The sequence below is a fragment of the Schistocerca cancellata genome, chromosome 8 (assembly GCF_023864275.1).
Source record: "Schistocerca cancellata isolate TAMUIC-IGC-003103 chromosome 8, iqSchCanc2.1, whole genome shotgun sequence".
Taxonomy (NCBI): Eukaryota; Metazoa; Arthropoda; class Insecta; order Orthoptera; family Acrididae; genus Schistocerca; species Schistocerca cancellata.
The window spans coordinates 106332616-106349095 of record NC_064633.1 but is presented as its reverse complement, the minus strand read 5'-3'; the positions used below and the strand labels follow the sequence as shown (position 1 = coordinate 106349095).

Sequence of the window (16480 nt, the reverse complement as noted above, 5' to 3'; positions counted from 1 at the left end):
AATAGCGCGCGGAAAGAATGAACCCCTATATCTTTCCGTACGAGCTCTGATTTCCCTTATTTTATCGTGGTGATCGTTCCGCCCTGTGTAGGTCGGTGTCAACAAAATATTTTCGCATTCGGAGGAGAAAGTTGGTGATTGGAATTTCGTGAGAAGATTCCTTCGCAACGAAAAACGCCTTTCTTTTAAGGGTTTCCAGCCCAAATCCTGTATCATTTCTGTGACACTCACTTCCATATATCGCGATAATACAAAACGTGCTGCCTTTCTTTGAGCTTTTTCGATGTACTCCGTCAGTCCTACCTGGTAAGGATCCCACACCGCGCAGCAGTATTCTAAAAGAGGACGGACAAGCGTAGTGTAGGCAGTCTCCTTAGTAGGTCTGTTACATTTTCTAAGTGTCCTGCCAATAAAACGCAGTCTTTGGTTAGCCTTCCACACAACATTTTCTATGTGCTCTTTCCAATTTAAGCTTTTCGTAATTGTAATACCTAGGTATTTAGTTGAATTTACGGCTTTTAGATCAGACTGATTTATCGTGTAACCGAAGTTTAACGAGTTCCTTTTAGTACTCATGTGGATGACCTCACACTTTTCGTTATTTAGGGTCAACTGCCACTTTTCGCACCATTCAGATATTTTTCTCTAAATCCTTTTGCAGTTTGTTTTGATCTTCTGATGACTTTATTAGTCGATAAACGACAGCGTCATCTGCAAACAACCGAAGACGGCTGCTCAGATTGTCTCCCAAATCGTTTATATAGATAAGGAACACCAAAGGGCCTATAATACTACCTTGGGGAACGCCTGAAAGCACTTCTGTTTTACTCGATAAAGAGTATCTTTTATTTTAATAACCAGCTGACAGACCTGATGTTGCCCGGGTATCCATTTTACCAATTTTTTATTAGAAACAAAAAACTGTGTTTTTAGGGCCGGCCGGAGTGGCCGAGCGGTTCTAGGCTCTTCAGTCTGGAACCGCGTGACCGCTACGGTCGCAGATTCGAATCCTGCCTCGGGCATGGATGTGTGTGATGTCCTTAGGTTAGTTAGGTTTAAGTAGTTCTACGTTCTAGGAGACTGATGACCTCAGCTGTTAAGTCCCATAGTGCTCAGAGCCATTTGAACCATTTTGTGTTTTTAGCGTAATATCAAAACAATTTCGTTTCCATGATTTCATGAAAACACCTTTGAAATTATAAAACAGTCACACAGAAAAAATACATAATGTGTATAAGTACAGTATCCAAATTAAGAAAAAAGCACTCCGTCTTCAGGTTACAAGTTGCCCATCGGACCACACGACCGCCGTGTCATCCTCAGTTGAGGATGCGGATATGAGGGGCGTGTGTCAGCACACCGCTCTCCCGGTTGTTATGATGATTTTCTTTGACCGGAGCCGCTACTATTCGTTCGAGTAGCTCCTCAATTGGCATCAGGCGGCTGAGTGCACCCCGAAAAATGGCAACAGCACATGGCCGTTGGATGGTCACCCATCAAAGTGCCGGCCACGCCCGACAGCGCTTAACTTCGGTGATCTCACGGGAACCAGTGTATCCACTACGGCAAGGCCGTTGCCGGAGATTAAGAAACATAGTAAGCAAAATACAAAGTCTCTGTAATGTTTATTTAACTCAGAACCTGATTATAAACAATGTTTCCAGTTTCATGTCCAGCAGCTATAACGTGATTTGTAAATGCCACTACGGCAACGCCTCTTCATAGCTGTTATAGATGGCTATTGTTTTCTCCTACAGCCATTTGAAAGCTGTCAAAAGCGCTGCCGCGCGTCCATAATGACTCGACTGTAAGAGCGTCTTAGTTGTAAAGGATAAGTGTATGAAAACGTCATGCATGGCATTTTTTCACTCTTCTCAGTGTTTATGACGTCACATCTCTTGAATTATGTCTCCTACAATGATATATTTGCGCACAGTGAGCGGCATATGTGAGTACTGTCTGCGACATACGTTGCGAACAGAGTTAGTAGCAAAGAAGTAATAAATTTAAGTGTCATACATGATGCGGCAGTTTTACAAGCATATCAATGTTTATGACGTCATATCTCCTCATCTATGTGTCAGACAATGAAATAATGTTGTAAGTACATTCAACGGCATATGTGCATACTGCCTGCAAAATGTGTTGCGAATAGAGTTAGTAGGAAAGAAATAACAAATTTAAACGTCACGCACAGGACGGCAGTTTTTCACGCCTCTCATTGTTTATGATGTCATACCTCCTGAAAACTATGATAGGTAGAAGGTCCTTACCTCTACAGCGACTGTGGCTTGGCAGTAAGGGATATGTGTACTAAGTTTATTTGGAATCGTTCAGTGTTTAGGAGGAGATGTGAAACATATACACATACGTATGCACACATACAGTACAGCCATTTTTTAAATATGTATGGATGTTCAAAAGAACTGAAGCCTCATTTCGCAGCTCTTAGTAGGGCAGCGGGAGTAATACGTAGAATGTATCGTGGGTAGAGGCAGTTTGTTACTAGCGCTGGATTTCAGGGTAAGCTCCATAGATGAATGAAGCGCATCTTTTCCGTTTCATGATTGAGTCAACAAGGCGGCCAAGTTCAACGAAAGTGCACTTCATGACTAGGAAATGTTTTTTCGATTCGTCTAAGAAAGTATTGAAGGAAATTAGTGTTATTCAAAATTTATCAGGGACAGGGGATGTGAATGACTTGTTCAACCAGAAAATCGTTATGGGGGATTGCGGCGAAAAAGACGAACTGGCGAATAACATTTATCATTACATTTTAAATCACTAAATTAACCGATTTAATGGGGAGTGTAAAAGGAACTATTTTCTACCGCTCGTGGTTCAGCCGAACCTAAAGACCTCCTCGCTTTCAGTAACAGTCTATTAAAGACCGATACTTAAAATCAAGTATTGCAGAATTTCGATTTCGAAAACGAGACCTCTTTACATGACAAGACATTCCACTATTATCGGATCAAGTGAAGTTAATAAATACTCTTGCTTTCTGGTACTGTCTGCAGAGTGAAATGAATGTAAGACATTTTCTCTTTACGCAGTATCAAACGTAAAAAAATCATTACTGTAATTATTCTGAGTTATTATACGTGCCTGGCATTGCTACATGTTTATGAAGTTTAAGAGATGCCTGGATGTATTCTAGTAAAATCGATACTGAAGTTACTGATAATTAGTTTGCTTAAACCTTAACGAACAGTTTTTCTTCAACAATTCACTGCATGTACTGTGGAACGATATTATACAGTATGATTTCGTGATGCCGTTACAAACTTTCAGGGATGGTGGAGAAGGATAGGAGAATGAATTTGTGGTAAGGCACCCTGGTCCAGAAACGACCGAGTCGCAAGTTATTAGCGAAAACCTTGCCCCGGACAATGGATGTCTTCTGTTGCAAGCTCTTTGCTTCTCATATTTTGAGAGGAGGTACTATGAACCAAAACAAGAAAAAATGTCCCCTAAACATGAGCTGTAAATGCGTACCTTAAATCTAAGAGCACTTACCAGAAGGAGATTTTCACTCTGCAGTGGAGCGTACGCTGATATGAAACTTCCTGGCAGATTAAAACTGTGTCCCGGACCGAGACACGAACTCGGGACCTTTGCCTTTCGCGGGCAAGTGCTCTACCAACTGAGCTACCCAAGCACGACTCACGACCCGACCTCACAGCTTTAATTCCGCCAGTACCTCGTCTCCTATCTTCCAAACTTCACAGAAGCTCTCCTACATACCTTGCAGAACTAGCAATCCCGGAAGGAAGGATATTGCGGAGACATGGCTTAGCCACAGCCTAGGGGATGTTTCCAGAATGAGATTTTCACTCCGAAGCGGAGTGTGCGCTGATATGAAACTTCCTGGCAGTTTAAAACTGTGTGCCGGACCGAGACTCGAATTCGGGGCCTTTGCCTTTCGCGGGCAAGTGCTATACCAACTTTTCTAAGAGCACTTGTTTATCTTCGTTACTATGAAACACATCCATTCCACTGAACAAGGGGTCACAGTTCTGAAGGAGTGTATTTGGAGCCCATGTTCCCTAGAAATTTTTTTGTTGGTTTGGTCCATATTATCTCCTCCCAAAATATGTTAAGCGAAGACCTTGCAGTAGAAAAGGTCCGCTGCCATAGGTATCAGAAAGATTTTCGCTTATACCTTTCGACTGGGTCATTTCCGGTCCACGGTTTCATACCTCAAATTGATACATTTACCATTCTGCATCATTCCTCAAAGTTTGTAACATCATTACGGAATCACCCTGTACGGTTTTAAATTAATTAACTTGTATTTGTGTGCTAACAGTTGAATTTGGTTAGCGTAATATCTTGCACGTATTATTAACAACATTTCAGTTTCTAACAGCTTAACATAACACTGTGAATTAGCTACTTGCAATCTCTGTTGACAAATAAACTAGCAATAGTGAACTGTCTAAAGCAGCAGAGAGATTTCTGTAAGGGTCTGTATCTGAACTTATGAACAAATAACCCACGCCTATCAATCTGGGTTCGCACTAATAACATTTCTTAAGCACGCATATTCAGATGTTCGTCTCTGTTCATTGGCGAGCAGACAGTCTGTAGAGTTTGCAATACTTGATGGAGGAAAGTTGTGGCGACAAAAGAAGAGGCAAAGTACTGGAACAAAGGCGGTGCTGGCTTAAGGTTGGAGTGAAGCCTGCCGTATTCAACCTAGGTGCAATGGGCGGTGCCACACAGGCAGACCCTAGCAGGTCTGTAGCAGGCAGGCAAGTGTAACAAAAGCTTTCTTTTTGGAGTAAATGGTTCCATGATTAATGTATGCAAATATTTTCGTATCTTCCATAGCTGCTGAGCAAATCAGTATCCCCTGACTTTGCAAAGAAGATATTGATGAGTGTAGAAACATTAGTCAAAAAGAACAACTTATCTGTATGTCGGAATATCGTGTTTTGTAGACATAATGCCGATATTCATACATCTGTATTGAATTGTTAATATTTCAACGAAATCGACCCATTGCCCCCCCCCCCCCATATACAGCGTTTTTATAATTCTGTTTTGCATACATATTTAGTGAGTGTTAGATATAAGTAATCACTGTTGTTGATACAGTTTCTCAAACAATCTAAATAAAATGAAGATATTGTAAGCAATTATTATTATTTCGCTTGTTCCTTAAAAAGAGTATGCAGAATGACTACTTGGCTTTAGTCTTCTTACTCTTCTGTTCTTCCCAAAACTTCTTCATCCTATCACTGTTCATATGTCACTGTTCTACTTTACATATGTTTCTTTAGTTTCAGACTTACTTCTATTAGTTGTCTGAGTGTGCACTGTATCACTCAACCATTGGCTCAGTGGTGATTGCCCTGAGATCTGTATGGGTGACAGAAGCAGGACTGTGCCACTCAGAGTCCAGTTTGTATTTTTACCAGATCCCTCCCCTCCCACTCCTCCATGCCTCTGATGTCACCACCAATTGCCCGATGTATAAAATAGCAAGAAATTTAAAAAAATGGACAGAAATTCAAAAATAGCCTAATTGCACTACAAGGTTATCCTCCATACCTATGCTGACACTGTGGAATAGCATAGTGACTTAAGTTTAAAATTGCAGAAAAATCCAAGGTACTGCATTGTCCCATTGTGAAATTCAAAAAATCCAAGATGACAGCCCCCAAAAATATGAGTGCAGCTCTGTGAGATGAGAACCCAAGATGGAGGCTGTGGGAATACAGCCATAGCCCTATGATGTCACAATCCAATATGGTGAAACTGATGGATGTTAGAGCAGGCTGCATGACTGCAACATTTCTTGTGTTCTAAGTTTAGAGTTCAATTCTAAGCGTACATTGCAAGAAATTAATTAATTATTGGTTCTCCATTGACATTACAACTGATAGTGCACTTACCTCAAGTTTAAGCAATGTGATAGAATGGGATAGGAACAATTGTGGCTTTATTTGAACAAATACTGCGCTGGGCAATCCCCCAGGTATAGCATCATGCTACAGTGCAGGCGTCTCACACACATCACTGCCCCACCGTACAGTCACACAAGTCCCACTCACCACAGTGATGCCACCACCACAACACTGCGCAACCATTACAGCCACCAGCCAGATCGCTGGCCTAGAGAAAACTGTTAGGTGACCAGTTTTCTTTGAAACTCACACCAAGCATATTCCAGAATATTGTTAATCTCGTTTCTCTTGATATATTAGCGGATATCTGACGCTGCGTAGTGATTACAATCAACATTCAGTACCTCCAGTGACTGTTCCTTTTACCGCTTCCTGTTCTCGTTTTAGAATGGTGAAGGGACTGCACAGTTGAGAGCCTACAGGCTCGCTAGCAAAAGATAATTCTTTCAAGGGGAGTTAGCTACCATAAAAATGTTCATAATCATTGGTGAAGTTGCAGCCTCACATAGACAGACAGGTATTCAGTTCTCTCATGTCACAGTCTCCAGGCAGGTCATGGGATGACCACTTTCGTCAGAAAAACACAGTATTGTTCATGAAAGCCTTTCAGCAAGACAAGAGATCTCTACTTAGGTGGAACTTCCCAGAGATTCAATGTGAATCTTCGTTATCTCAGGGGTGATGCCACAAAATAATGTTTGGTTTACATTTTCAGAATCCAGCGTTCTGGTTGGTTCATGCTGTCATTTAGTGTAGAGCACACAGGTTTTCGGCCATGCCTACATACCACCGATATACAGTTTCAAAACTGTGCCATGTAGTGGGAGAGATTTTGTGCCTTAATCCCCACCCCAGAGCTCTATTGGTTCGAAATAACAAAAATTAGAAAGAGTAGGAGACTGTCTAACATCACTACTTCAGTTTCAATGGACCGAACTCGTAATGTCTGCCATTACTGGTCGGACAGTTCCTGCTCTGGGGAAAATGAGCCAAGCTACAAATCATTCAGAGCGAGAATGCGTTAGATGATTGAAGAGTACGCTTCACGTTAGGAAATGGTGGAGTAAACACATCTTATAAGGCTTTAGCTGAGTAATAACTTCATGTTTGAAGGTGGAGGTCATTAGGCTTTTGGAGAACACTGACTTCGAGTTAGCCAACAGGAGAGTACACTTGCCGCTGGGAGATCGTGGAGTAAAGAGATGTCGCTGGACGACTGATGAGGAGAGCCTTGCGGTCACAGAGGAGGATGCGTCCACCCGAGTTCTGAGGATGGCTCTGAGCACTATGGGACTTAACATCTGAGGTCATCAGTCCCCTAGAACATAGAACTACTGAAACCTATCTAACCTAAGGATGGCACACACATCCGTGCCCAAGGCAGGATTCGCACCTGCGACCGTAGCAGTCGCACGGTTCCGGACTGAAGCGCCTAGAACCGCTTGGCCATTCTGAGGATGGAAAGAGAGCTGGAGTATAAATATCCGCCGCTACCTTCCATGTTACGCTGGGAGTCTGGTAAGTTGCGCCATCATTGCCATTGGCAGTGCGGTATTAGTTCACTCCCTTCAGGAACCAGTTATTCCGTTCTAACACTTCGCGTACAGCTAGTCTGCTTTCAGTATGTGCTTCGGCGATCTTACTGGTGTTCGATCCTATTTTTCCATATTAGTCCTCTAAATTACTAACTATGCTTACAGTCACCAGTTATATTCATGTACAATTTGCGTAACTTGGCATTTATTGTGACCACATGCCTGTGCCACAGTTACAGCTAGTAGTGGGGCTAGGGGTTTCTGGTGCAGATTATTTACTCAAAATGGCGGCTAGGTTTCCCCCTCCCACAATCTTTGATGCCACACCCCCTCCAAGCCCTGGAAATAATGGGAAAATTTAGCGGGATATAGGGCAGTTGGGCTATCTCCACTAACTTAATTCTCTCACCCCTCGCACACTCCTATGACATCACCCCTCTCCCCACCACCACCACCACCACCCTGCCCCTGGAAATGGCGAGATACGGTCATTCTCTGTCCAGCTGCCCGAGAGGATGTTTAGTTTAGTGTACTTTATTTATTTTTGCAAGAAACTGAAGTATAGATCGCTACTAAACACATCCAAATCCATAGTGTCTAAAATCGCAATATGCCTCAAAATTGATGTTCTCACGCAACTGGTGCTATCCCACTGGGAAAAAAATTCACAATATCACTCGAAACTAGTAGCAGGTGGACTCAAAATTAATAGTAACTCAACATAACACGCTCCCTTCACCTACAGATCGAAACAAATCTCTCACTGCAATTTTCAATTGCAGGAAAGAGACTCATTCTACAACGATAACTGAAACGGCACCCTAAACTGGTATATGCATAGAAATTACAGAGAAAAAAGAACTGCAGAGATGTTAAAAAATCGATCTACCCGTACCTGCAACTACGGTATTCATCACTTTTCTCAAATACTGAGTGGGATTAGTTTACAGTTACTGCTAGAGCCATTGGTGTTAACGCACTTATTTTTTTCTTTTTCTCAATTTTCGAACAGTTCTACAATATGAAACCCTCACTGCTGTCAAAGCGCACACAGGTCAGAACAATTACTTATCTAAAGATTCATGACGTATTTCCAAACGCACAACAGATCGCGAAAGAAAACAGACACACAGCAGATCGAATGTTTCAAAGATCCTCCTAGAATTCAAAGCAACCACCCGTCTGAACCAGAGGAGGCTGGTCTGTTTGGATTTCTTTCTGAACACTCGAACAAAGAAGACACAATGTGACCCTCTGACATCACTGAATTCTCTGTGATGCCTTGTGATCTCCCTGGATAGCTCGAAACTGTCCTTAGAGATTCCTATGCCTTCCCACAAAGACTGGCTTATGACTCTCTGACGTCATGGAACGTCCGGTGAGTGAAGTATCCTGATTGGTTTTTACTGAGTTCGCCTGCCAAAATGTTGCTAGTGGCGTCATGTCTCTTTCTACAGATAGACAAATTATGAGAATTTCAGCGGAAAACTATTTTTGTGCAGATCGAAAAGAACATATAGTCATATAGCACTGACAGTTAAACCCTGCAATGAAATACGAAAACTAATGACAAAGACACTTAGTCAATTACACTGTTCTGCTTCCGTCGAGAAAAACTCGAATTTTTCGACGTGAAACCGATCTCCAACCAGGCTATATCACCACAGACGATTGGACTACCATACCACATCAGTAAGTCGCTGTAGAAAACACAATTCATGTCCTGCACTACACAAAATCATCATGTCTGTATATACATTACGGGCCATTAAAATTGCTACACCACGAAGATGATGTGCTACAGACGCGAAATTTAACCGACAGGAAGAAAATGCTGTGATATGCAAATGATTAGCTTTTCAGAGCATTCACACAAGGTTGGCGCCGGTGGCGACACCTATAACGTGCTGACATGAGGGAAGTTTCCAACCGATTTCTCATACACAAACAGCAGTTGACCGGCGTTGCCTGGTGAAACGTTGATGTGATGCCTCGTGTAAGGAGGAGAAATGCGTACCATCACGTTTCCGACTTTGATAAAGGTCGGATTGTAGCTTTGTAAGTAGGCTGTTTAGGTTTTCTTATTGGTAACGCCACGTGGCGCTCTGTATGAAAATCACTGGCTGTGCTGTGTGCAGTCTGTGGCTAGTTTGCATTGTTGTGTGCCATTGTAGTGTTGGGCAGCTAGATGTTAACAGCGCGTAGCGTTGCGCAGTTGGAGGTGAGCCGCCAGCAGTGGTGGATGTGGGGAGAGAGATGGCGGAGTTTTGAAATTTGTTATACTGGATATTATGAACTGCTATATATATTATGACTATTAAGGTAAATACATTGTTTGTTCTCTATTAAAATCTTTCATTCGCTAACTATCCCTATCAGTAGTTAGTGACTTCCGTTTATTAGCTGGCAGTAGTAGCGCTCGCTGTATTGCAGTAGTTCGAGTAACGAATTTTTTGGTGAGGTAAGTGATTTGTGAAAGGTACAGGTTAATGTTAGTCAGGGCCATTCCTTTGTAGGAATTTCTGAAAGTCAGATTGCGTTGCGCTAAAAAATATTGTGTGTCAGTTTAAGCACAGTATTGTATAAATTGTTCAAAGGGGACGTTTCATATGTCGACCCTTAGCCGAGGATACCTCACTGGAATCTTCTGATTTTTTTTTCCTGTAGTTTGTGTAATTAGGGTAGCTTTTGTTTATTGCCAGCGCGTAATTATAGAGAGAATTTCCATTGTAGTTGTAGTTTTTCATTGTTGTACAGTAAAACAGTTGTGGCATGCATGTAGATTTGCACCAAGTATTTCGCAGCTGCAATTAACTAGATATTATTTTCAGTACTATGTTAATGTGTTCTCTTATTTTTGCTCTTCAAATTGTGCTTTTCTGTGTTGTCGTGTGAAATATTGTGACAATAATGGCGTGTGAAAAACGTAATACTAAGCTCCAAAGTAAACTGAGAAATGACAGTGAAGACGAAAGCAGTGTGTTAGTGCCACCGTGTAATGAAGTAACTAATGTTCAAAGTAGTAATTTGGTAACTGTGCATAGGGAAAGGGAGCGGGCGGCAAATAATGGCGTAGACAGTGAAACAATTAGTGAACAGGGAAGCATTATCGATCGATCGGTCGGCAACAGCTCGCCTCAGGATAACGAAATGACAGAACACAATTTTGCAAATACTGTAGATTCAGGTTTTGCGTCCTCACCGTTAAATCAAGACACATTTTCTGCTTTTCAAAATGTGAATATTGCCGGTTCAAATGCACTTCCGAATAGCACTGAGGAACATGTTTCAGATACCAGTGCACTGTTATTACAGTTAATGCAACAAATGGGACAAAGGCTACAAAAGTTAGACACAACGCTTGAACAAAATCAGAAACAAATGGAACAAAATCTTCAAAAGTTAGACACAATGGAACAAAATCTTCAAAAGTTAGACACAATGGAACAAAATCTTCAAAAGTTAGACACAATGGAACAAAATCTTCAAAAGTTAGACACAATGGAACAAAATCTTCTAAAGTTAGACACCACACTTGAACAAACACGTGAAGATTTAACTACTGAGTTACATAACATTGAATCGAAGTGTCAAATAGTCTGTAATGACGTAAAAAACAAATTTGTGAGCATTTTCAACCTATTTTTTCGAGGTATGAAAATGCATTACAGAATCACGAAGCAGCCATAAAATAACTGCAAACCATTGTTCATGAAAATCATGAATCCTTGTCGGCTAAAATTGACTCAGTTGCATCTACCGATTCGGTTACACAACTTGCAAAAACTCAAGAAAACTTAAAGGACACAGTAGATTCGATTTCAACACAAATGGACACTCTGAAACTTGGTTCAGAAAAACACACTGAGGAAGTGTGTTCACTATCGGAGAAAGTAGCCGAACTTTCGGATCAGTTCACTAACTTATCTATGAAGGTAGATGATAATCTGAACGACACAAAACCGGTAGTCTTTAATGACACAGAAGAGTGCGAACAAATTAGGAAATTCAAACAAAATCAGAATCAAATAAATACGCAACACCAAAGAGAAATCCGGGAAGTACAAGATCAGCTGATACAGGTAATACAAGAATTACGTATTTCAGAGGACACTCGCGCCCCAATAGGGGAAGAGGGACATAGAAATACGGAACAGCCACAAAATAATAACACAGCGCATTTCGGAAATTATGAAAGAAATTGGCAACGTGCACCGAATTTTGAAATGGAACCGCCGAAACGACGTAACAATGACTGATATGCGACTCGCCGACATGATGATTTTGACTATAAGCTGTTCATTACTACACGTAAATTTAAAACATTTAAGAATTCTGGCAACGACATTCACCCACAAGCGTGGCTCCATCAATTCTCTGATTGTTTTCCTCCCAACTGGTCATTAGAGCACAGATTAGAATTTATGTGTGGCTACTTGGAGAATGAACCAGCTGTAAGAATGCGATCGGTCATTCACGATTGTCACAGTGAAGGAGATTTTTATCATGCCTTCCTCTCAGCATATTGGTCTCAAGCTACACAAGACCGAGTAAAACATAGCATCATAATTATGAAACATTTCGAACAATTTGAATTATCCAGTCTTGTGAAATATTTTGAAGACATGTTGCAAAAGAATCAGTACCTATCAAACCCATACAGCCCCTCAGAACTCATCCGCATTTGCTTAATCAAACTGCCTGAACATTTACGACATATTATTTTAGCAGGACGTTGCAAAGACGGCATTGAAGCTTTTCAGGGACTGTTACAAGAACTAGAAATTGACACTGACAATCGCGTAACGCGAAAACAGGAACACAACAACTACAGGTCACATCTGTCACAATTCCGCGATGAAAGAAATAATAACTGGACACGACAAGGCTATTCTCACAACACAAATCGTGCCCAAAACAGACACCACCCGTATGACAACCGTTGGCAGAGCAGTAATAATTACAGTGAAAGATCACCTCTCCGCGGTAGTGACTATCTCAGAGACAATCAGAGAAACAGACAATATGGGAACCAAAATAATTATTATCAAGGGAGACAGAATAACTTTAGACGCAACAGTCCAGCGTGCAGTTACGATTCAGGGAGAAATTCTCCACCACGTGACCGACAAGAAAGAAACTATGCAATTTTTGAAATTTTACAAGCACATTCCACAGTTTTCACTCACAAAACAGGAACAATCAAGGGATTTCAATACCAATTTCGTGTTCGTGAGCATACTAAATTTTGTGTTAGACCATACGTAATACCAGCACATTATAGGGACAGTGTTAGAACAGAAATACAATCTATGCTTGATGAGGGCATTATTGAGCCTGCAGTAAGCTCATACAACAATCCATTACATGTTGTTGAGAAGAAAAATGGATCGACCAGGCTTGTCTTAGATTCGAGACAAATCAATACTATTATTATTCCTGAAACAGACAGGCCGCAAACGTTGGAAGAACTTCTTCAAAATTTTAATGGTGTAAAAGTGTTGTCTTCCATTGATCTCAGATCCAGCTTCTATCAGATCGAACTTCATCCAGAATGTAGAAAATACACAGCTTTCCTTTGTTTCGGCGTTTCTTATCAGTTTCGGAAACTTCCTTTTGGTTTGAACATTTCTTCAGCAGCATTCATTCGCGGGCTAAATTCCATATTACCTGAGTTCTTAAAACGTCACATCACCTTATATGTGGACGATATTCTAATAGCAGAAGCTTCATGGGAACAACATAATCGCATCCTCAACAGTTTGTTACGTATTTTTGCAGAATCTGGAATTACAGTTAACTTGGAAAAGTCTGAATTCGGTAGGTCAAAGGTGAGGTTTTTGGGACATATTATTTCTTCTGAAGGCATTCAGCCGGATCATGAAAAGTTAGAAGCAATCAGAGCCATTCCAGTTCCATTCACAAAAAAACAAGTCCGCAGTTTTCTAGGCCTCGTAAATTTTTACCATCGTCTACTGAATATGCAAATTCTTGTTACACCAAAACTTTGTTCTCTCACTGGAAAAAATACTATTTGGAACTGGGACGAACAAGCACAGTTGGAATTCAAATCTTTGAAAGAATCGCTACTTAACGCGCCAATACTAGCTCATCCAGATCTGTCACAAGATTTCTGCCTTAGCACGGATTCTTCTAAAGTCGGTCTTGGTGCCCATTTATTTCAAGAAGACATAGAAAATGATACTACCATTCAGAAAACCATTGCTTTTGCTAGCCGAGTGCTAACAAAAACTGAAAAAATTATTTCGTTACTGAATTAGAAGCTTTAGCTATCGTTTGGGCATTTAACAAATTCCGTTTCTTTCTTTCTGGCAAGCACGTAATAGTATACAGTGATCATCGTGCATTACAATTTCTTATGTCTTCAAAATTAAAACATGATAGGTTAAAGCGTTGGGCATTGTTTCTGCAAGAATTCCGCTTCACAATAGTCTACATTCCCGGCAAGGAGAACATTGTTGCGGACGCGCTGTCATGCGCACCAGCTGGGCTTGAGAAAAGTAACACAGAAGGCAACCTCGAGAAAAATTTCAGTATTCTTTACATTCAGAAAGTCGCCTTTGAAAACTTCATCACCACATCTTTAAAGGACATTGCTCATGAACAAGATAAAGATCCGATTTGGAAAGACATCAAAAGTAAATGGCATGAAAAGACACACACTCAGATTCGGCATTATTACCTGGTTAGAAATAACATACTCTTCAAACGCTGCACTGTTGATGACAAGCTATGGGTACTGTGCATTCCTGACGATTTTGTTAATAAGCTCATTTGGTACATTCATTTCAGCTATGCACATTTTGTCCCACGAAAATGTTATCATATTCTTCGAACGACTTGTTATTTTAACAATATGGAAAAGAGAATTCGAAGAGTCTTGTCTATTTGTAAACTTTGTCAAAAGGCAAAACTATCTACTATCTCCCATCGTGCTCCGCTGTTTCCTATCATTCCTTCTAAATTAAAAGAATTTGCTGCTGTTGATCTCTTGGGACCGCTTGTCAGAACATCTAATGGATTTGCGTACGTTCTAGTCGCTGTTGAACTTACTTCAAAATTTGTTTCTTTCACTCCGTTACGTAAAGCCACTGGACGGTCTGTATCCAACGCCTTTGTTAAAAATTTCTTACGTGAAGTTGGCCACGTTGCTAAAGTCATTTCAGATAACGGACCGTAATTCAGATCTGCTGTTTGGTCACGCATGCTTCGGAATCATAAAATCAAACCTGTTTTTATTTCATTGTACTCACCACATTGTAACCCGTCTGAACGGATTATGAAAGAAATCAATAAGCTTCGCAGACTTTAATGTCACAGAAAGCATCAGCATTGGGACAGATATTTACACTTATTTCAAAACGTGCTGAATGAAATGCCTCATGACTCCACTGCTTTACCACCTACTCTTGTACTGAAGAATGAAGAACCACCGAACAGAATCAGAGAGCTTGTACCTTTCCCGAATACACGTAAACTTCGACACAAAGACATAATTGATTTGGCTCTTAAAAATATAAAATCTGCAGCAGACAAAAGGGGAAAACTACACGGTAAAGCAAATGCAAAGAAATTATATATTGGTCAGAAAGTTCTCATTAAAGCTCATTCACTGTCACATAAGAAGAAACACTTGGGTCACAAATCCTTTCTAGTTTACAATGGACCTTACAGAATCCGATGTATACCGCATGATAATTGCGTTGAAGTTGAAACTCTGCATACTAGGAAGAGTAAAGATTTACACCACATTTCACATGTAAAACCGTTTATTGAAAGATAATCTGCCTTTTAACTTTGTCTTTGCCATATAACTTTTCACTTTACATTACTAGTATGCTTTGTCAGACTTAGAATCTGTTTGCGGTGTTTCTGTTTCATATCTGCACAGTTTTTCTGTATTATTCTGGAAAGTAAAACATGTTTTAGTAGTAACTTTTGTGGTATAGCTACAATGAGACAGCCTCTTTCGTAGCAAAACAATACGTTACAGCACATTACTTTCTTCATCACAACAATAAACGTAATAACTAAGATAGCTATACGCAAAGCATTTCACTTTCGTTTATCATGAGATAAGTACATTGACTTCTGCAGAACTTAGCTTTCGGAGGACAATAACTACGACACTTCCACAGAGATTATCTTACAGCAAGACGCACATTTAGCGCTACAGGACACGTATTTGAGTGATTAATTTTGTACTTAAATCATTTATTTTTGAAGATATTTGAAGTACAATGATACAAAGGTTTTCTGTAATACATTTCATTCCATTGTTGTAATCTGTAACACTTGAGGGTATAATTACATTAATCCTCAGGGGGGTATACGCTTACTTTGTGTATCATGTGTTTGGCAAGCACAAGGAGCCCTAGCTAATATGGTATTTCCTTATACAACTTTACACATCGGTACCATATTTCTCTAACACATAAATTACACAGCTATCTGATCATTTAACTCAGAGATAAACTTTTTGTACTGCATCAGTGACACATGTTTACACAATTACACAGTTGGATAACTTAACACTTATGAAACTGTATTTTGTCTGTACTGTGTGAACTGTTCATATTTTTTCAGAACCATTGTGATACTATGAGAGCTTTGAATGATGTATTTGGTGTGGGATCATGATATTTAAAGTACGTTTGAGGCAGATGACACTTTTGACATAAACAGAGAATTTTTTTAGGTTTTGAAATTATTGGAGGAAGCTACGACGATTTTGAGAATTGACTGAGATGTTATGATATTATTACGATGACTATGTATATTATGCTGTTGTGGTATGTTTATGATCAATAAGCTGATACTATATGAGGAATTTGATTATGCTATGTATTTATTATGATGAAATATTGAAGAAGTGTCGACGAATATGTATATGTGTAATAAGGTAAGGAATAATGAATAGTGGTTAGGGACTCTGACTTGTGAAAAATGTTGTTGGAAACCAAGAATCGTACTTTAAGAGTTATGAAATGTGTGTAAATGCGTGAATGT

General features: G+C 40.2%; 1 pseudogene; it reads right to left on the bottom strand.

Moving 5' to 3' along the window:
* Nucleotides 1-1462: 1462 nt before the first annotated feature.
* On the bottom strand, nt 1463-1579 carry LOC126096145 (5S ribosomal RNA; annotated as a pseudogene).
* Between the last annotated feature and the right edge of the window lie 14901 nt (nt 1580-16480).